Below are 6,218 nucleotides of genomic sequence, written 5' to 3'. Positions count from 1 at the left end.
GGCTCAGCAGGGAGCGGACTGGCGTGTCTTGCACCAGCGCCCCCTTAGATAACTAGATAAGTGGTAACGGTGGCACGGTGCTTCTGCCATGAAGGTGACCATAGCCAGCCTCAACATCAACAGCAGCAGTGAGCCAGCCCGCAGGTTCCAGAACTTCTCGGTCCTCTGTGACGGGAAGTATGTGGTTTGTTTCCTGCAGGAAACCCATACCGTTCTGCGGGACGAAGCCCTGTGGCTCCTGGAATGGCGAGGGGGGGGTCTACATGAGCCACCTCACGCTTGCTTCCAGTGGGGTGGCTTTCTTGTTGGCCCCGCATTTTCAGCCAGAGATCTTGGGGGTCAAGGAGCCGGTGCCAGGCCGGTTGCTGCACTTGACGGTCCGTGAGGGGGGTGTGGTCATTCACTTGGTGAACGTCTACGCCCCGGCCGCCGGACCGCAGCAAACGACTTTCTACCAGAAAGTGTCTGCTCATCTCGACACCGTCTTGGGGGGGGGGGCGAATGCATCATCCTTGGGGGGGATTTCAACTGTACCCTCGAGGCACAGGACCGCACCAATCCCTGGTGGCGTACCCCGGCGATGGTGAAGTTGCGGGACCTGCTCTGGACCCACGACTTGGTGGATGTCTGGAGACAGCTCCATCCCGGCTCCAGAGCTTTCACTTACGTGAGGCCTGGGGCCGGAGTGTCTAGAATCGACCGCTTGTACATCTCGAGGGCGTACGTGTCCGGCGCCTCCTCGGCCTCCACGCCAGGTGCTGAGCACGGACCACCACCTGGCGTGGATGGACTCTGTCCTGTCCCGCGTCCGGCGGGGGTCCGCGTATTGGCACTTTAACAACTCGCTGCTGGAGGATGAGCGCTTCCTGGACTCGTTCCGTACCCCTGTCAGGAGTACGCAAAGGGGTCAACAAAGAGGCAGAAATCCAGGCTCGAGGAATTGGAGAAGGAGCTGTTCAACCTGGAGGCACGTCTTGGTCGGCCCGACGCGGACCCGGCCCTGCGTCTGGAGTACAGGGAGAAGAAGGACGCGCTGTGGGACCTGCAACTCGTCGGGTCCCGCGGCGCATACGTGAGGTTGCGGATCCAGTTCCGAGTGGACCTGGACCACGGCTCCCCCTTCTTCTACTCGCTGGAAAAAGGGCGGGCTGACCGTCAGCAGCTCCTTGCGCTGCTGGCCTACGACGGTTCCCCCGTCTCGGATCCGGAGGGCATCTGGGCCGTCGCTCGGGATTATTACACCTCCCTCTTCTCTCCGGATTCGTCCAGCGAGGATGCCCATAGAGTTCTGTGGGAGGACCTGCCGCAGGTCAGCCCAGAGGGCGTCGGTCAGCTGGAGGCCGATATCACCCTGGCCGAGCTGACCGGTGCCCTAAATGGCCTTGGACGGGGTAAGGCCCCGGGAATCGACGGGCTGACCATGGAGTTCTTCAGGGCATTCTGGGATGTCCTGGGGAGCGACTATGCCGGGGTCCTGGGGGAGAGCATTGCGACCAGGGAGATGCCCCTTTCGTGGCGCAGGGCCGTCAATTGCCCTGCTGCCCAAGAAGGGGGATCTCCAGTTGCTGAAAAACTGGCGCCCGGTCTCTCTCCTCAGCACGGATTATAAAATCTTTGCCAGGGCCTTGTCTTCGCGCCTCGGATCCGTGCTGGACCACATGATCCACCCTGACCAGTCCTACACAGTCCCGGGCCGGTCTATCCATGATAACATCCATCTGGTCCGGGACCTGATCCATCATTCCCAGAGGGCTGGTCTGTCCAGCGCCTTCTTGTCTTTAGATCAGGAGAAGGCGTTCGACAGGCTGGAGCACGAGTATTTACTTGGAACTGTGCGGGCATTTGGGTTTGGGACGCACTTTGTCGCCTGGATCCGATTACTGTACTCTGCCGCAGAGTGTCTGATTAAGGTTAACGGGTCGCTGACGGCGCCCCTTCGCTTCGGGAGAGGAGTACGGCAGGGCTGCCCCTTGTCCGGCCAACTCTATTCCATATGCGTGGAGCCCTTCCTGTGCCTCTTGCGGAGGAGGTTGTCGGGTTTGACTCTGCGCGGCCCGGACGTAGGGGTGGTCCTGTCAGCTTACGCCAATGACGTGTTCCTCATGTTCACGGACCCGGCTGACCTGCGGAGGATGCGAGAATGCCAGGCGGTGTACTCTGCCGCCTCCTCCGCCAGGATCAACTGGGCCAAGTGTTCCAGACTCCTGGTCGGTCCTTGGGAGATGGACCCCCTTCCGGAGGAGCTCAGGCCTTTCACCTGGAGCAGGACCCACCTCCTCTACCTGGGGGTCCATCTCTGCCCAGCCGAGGAATCCTGGCCAGAGAACTGGCGGGAGCTGGAGGCCAAAGTCACCGCCCGCCTGGCTCGCTGGACAGGACTGCTCTGAGTGCCGTCCTACAGGGCGCGAGTTCTGGTCATAAACCAGCTGGTGGCCTCCATGTTGTGGTACCGGTTGGTCGCTTTGACCCCTCCCCCTGGCTTTGTCGCCAATATCCAGAGAACCCTCGTGCATTTCTTCTGGGACAACTGACTGCACTGGGTCTCTGCTGAGGTTCTGCATCTCTTGCTTGAGGAGGGCGGCCAAGGTCTGGTGTGCCTCCGCACGCAGATAGCGACCTTCCGCCTCCAGACCCTGCAGAGATACCTTTATGTCGAGCCTCCTCCACGATGGTGCACCCTGGCGACGTATTTCTTCTGCCAGTGGCGCAGCCTCAATTACGACGTGCAGCTCCTGCATATCAATCTGGGGCTTATCCCGTCATCGTTGCGGGAGTTGCCCGTCTTTTACCAGGACCTCCTCACCGTCTGGAACGCGTTCGCCTCGTGACGCAGTTCTCCCCCGTCAGGAGTAGTGGCTCTCGTGCGGGAGCCCTTGCTCAGGAATCCGCCCCTCCAGCCGTATAACTTCAGGTGGCTGATGGAGAGGGAGGCTGCAGACGCTGGGGTGACCAGGATCGGGGACGTGCTGGATGGCAGAGGAGCGGGCTGGATGAACCCTCGCGTGCTGGCTGAGCGCGCGGGGGTGGCCGTCTGGTGCGCGGCCAAAGCCATCCAAGACCTTAGGACGGTTGTGCTTGGCCCTGAAAGTACACGCGAGCTTGAGGCGGCTCAGGTGTGCGGTGTGATCCCGTCCGAGCGTTCCCCTGTTCGGACGGAATTTCACATTGGCCCGAAGCTGAGACCCCCCCTCCCCGGGTCAGGTGCACCGCAGCATGAGCCGTCTGGTGGAAATGTCCTCCATGTCCTTTTCCAGTGTGCGGAGGCGTTTCCTGTACGGGCTGCTGCTGTACACCTTCCACTACCGTGTCCTCGCCCGTCACCCGGATACAACTTGGCGGGCCTTGTTGCCGCCGGGTGGCAGAGGTCCCCAATGGAGGTTGCTCTATGGAGGGATCTCCCCCAATTACCTCAGGGACCTGGGGTGGAGGGCAGTGCATGCAGCAGTGCCGCACAACCGTAGGATCCACTGGTTTGCGGGCTCCCGAGACTGCTCTTTCTGTGGCCTCGAGGAGTCCGTGGACCACGTCTACGTTTTGTGTTATAGATTGGACACCCTTTTTGATTTTCTGAAGAACCTTTTATTGATGTTTTGTTTGCATTTCAGTCCCACGCTCCTGATCTACGGACACCCGGTGCGGAGAGGGGAGGGTCGGGATGCCGATCCCCTCGTGAACCTGCTCCTGGGCCTGGTGAGACACGCCATCAATAGGTCCAGGCAGTGGACGATCGGGGGGTGGGGTGGGGGGGGGGGGGGGGGGTGCGGTGGTGGGGGCTGTCTGTCCCGACTGCCTGCCCCTCTATCACGGCTACGTTCGCGGCCGGGTGTCCCTGGAGAGGGAGCACGCGGTGTCTGTGGGCACAGTCGATGCCTTCCGTGCCCGTTGGGCGCTGCAGGGGTTGAGGTGCCTTATAAACCCTGACAATCACATTTTGATTTGACGTGTCTTAAGTTTCCTTTGTACTTTTTGTTTCTGTTTGGGCTGTTTCCCCTCGTTTTGGGGATCCACCCCCTTTTTCTTTGTCCAGATGTATTTTGAGTTTGTTTACTTGGTTCGACCCGAAAGAACAACCTGAAAGACACCTCACAGCTGTGTTCAAATCTGGCATTGGGTGACTGTCTGTGTGAAGTTTGCACATTCTCCCCATGTCTACGTGGGTTTCCTCCCCTCAAGGCCTACCCCACTCGAACGTTGGCAACTCCACGTCACAGCCAAAATGCTGTGTGATTTCAAGAAAAAGTTAGATTTGGCTCTTGGGGCTAAAGGGATACGGGGAGGGGGGAGGCAGGATCAGGATGTTGAATTTGATGATCAGCCATGATCTAAATGAATGGCGGAGCAGGACTGAATGACATACTCCTGCTTTTCTAATGATTCTCCTACACTCCAAAGAAGTGCAGGTTAGGTTGAATGGCAATGCTAAATTACTCCTTAGTGTCAGGGAGATTGGTGGGCTAAGTACTTGGGGATAGGACCTGGGTGGGATTGTTGTCAGTGCAAGCTGAATGGCCTCCTTCTGCATTGATTCTATGAATTGAGGGCAGATAGAATTAAACTTTCAGCTGGAAGTCAGCTGGGTTCACATACCCGCAAGTCTAACGCCATCTTATTTTCTCCAGAGATGTCTTTTTATTACCCATTGGGGTTACTAGGTTTTCAAACGTCAGAACAGGGAAGGGGACCTGTTGCAAAGCTTTGAGGAGGTAGGCGTCAGGGTTGGGCAACCACTGGCAGTAGCCTCGAGGACATGCAGTCGGGAATGTATCCAACCAGAGTTTGCAACCCTATTAAGACCCTGTAGAGAGATCTAGTTATTGACTTTTGTATAAAATCCACAGGATTGTGTGGCTTCCAGAAACGGGTTTGACACTCAAAACAGTTCATTCCTCCATTTGTTTCAGGGAGCTCTGATGAAGGGTCATCCTGATTCGAAACGTTGGGTCTATTGTCTCTCCACAGATGCTGTCATACCTGCTGAGCATTTCCAGCATTTTTGGTTTTTGTGTCAGTATTATGTGCAGTATTTTGCCAACGTCATTCCTCCAATGGCATCTTGGAAAAGTAGAATAATTAGGTTGCAATCCCATAAAGAATAATGCTATTGTTGTAAATGCACAAAGGAAATCTTGACCATTGTCACTTCCTGGTTATTTAAAAGGAGTTTTATGAAAAAGTTTGTTGAACGGAAAATTTAGAAATGTGATGCATTTAATTACCTTTCCTGTCTCTGGTCTTTTTAAAACTCATTTACTTGTCCCTATTTTGTCCTCTCAGCTTCTTCTGGATCCACCATCACCACCATCCCCCCCACCCCCCGGCCCCAAGCTTCAATGTTATTTACTGGACAGGAAAATAATAAGTTGAACACCTCAAGTGGTAAGACCTAAAGGGCTACAGACTAAATATTGGAAAGTAGGTGATGGCCTGTGGAGCATGTTTGTCATTTAAAAGCAAAGGTAACCCAGGATAGCAGTAGCATAGCATGATATCAGTAGTAATTTTAGGCATAAAAAGGTAGCAGGAAGGAGCCTATAAAGGAAAGGCTGCTGGGATACTTGACATCTGTTAGCCTGGACAAAGGACACAGCAAAAACTAACCCAGGTTACTTGTAGCAGTGTGAACCCAGCAATTATTGATAGATAGGTGTCAGTCACTGGAAAGCTGAGATATGTTGTAAAATGGGACAGTTAATCTAAAATATTTGCAACTATTGTGATACATTGAGGGTCGATGTGACCGAGAACACCCTTGGTCATGAAAGGATAGGGGACTAGAATCATAGAATCCCTACAGTACAGAAGGAGGCCATTCAGCCCATCAAATCTGTACCCACTACAATCCCACCCAGGCCCTATTCCCATAACCCCATATATTTACTCTGCTAGTCCCCCTGATAATAGGATCAAATTAGCATGGCCAATCAACCTGATCTGCACATTTTTGGACTGTGGGAAGAAACTGGAGCACCCAGAGGAAACGCCATACAGACATAAATGTATCAGAGACAATGTACCAACTCAGAGGGCAGAGCACTGACTTAAATTGGGTTGTGTTAGGCATTTGTTTGAATAAATGATCTAAACCATACCTGCGGTCTCCGAGATGAGGTGCTTTTGGTTGAAATTCATCTTGAGCAGTTCTGTGATACAGGATTCTGTATTCAATGGGTTGTTCCCAGCGACACACTCAGACAAGCATCTCTAGATGTTGCTGGAGG

The sequence above is a fragment of the Carcharhinus amblyrhynchos genome, chromosome 14 (assembly GCF_965287045.1).
Source record: "Carcharhinus amblyrhynchos chromosome 14, sCarAmb.v2.hapA, whole genome shotgun sequence".
NCBI lineage: Eukaryota > Metazoa > Chordata > Chondrichthyes > Carcharhiniformes > Carcharhinidae > Carcharhinus > Carcharhinus amblyrhynchos.
This window is presented reverse-complemented; position numbering follows the sequence as displayed.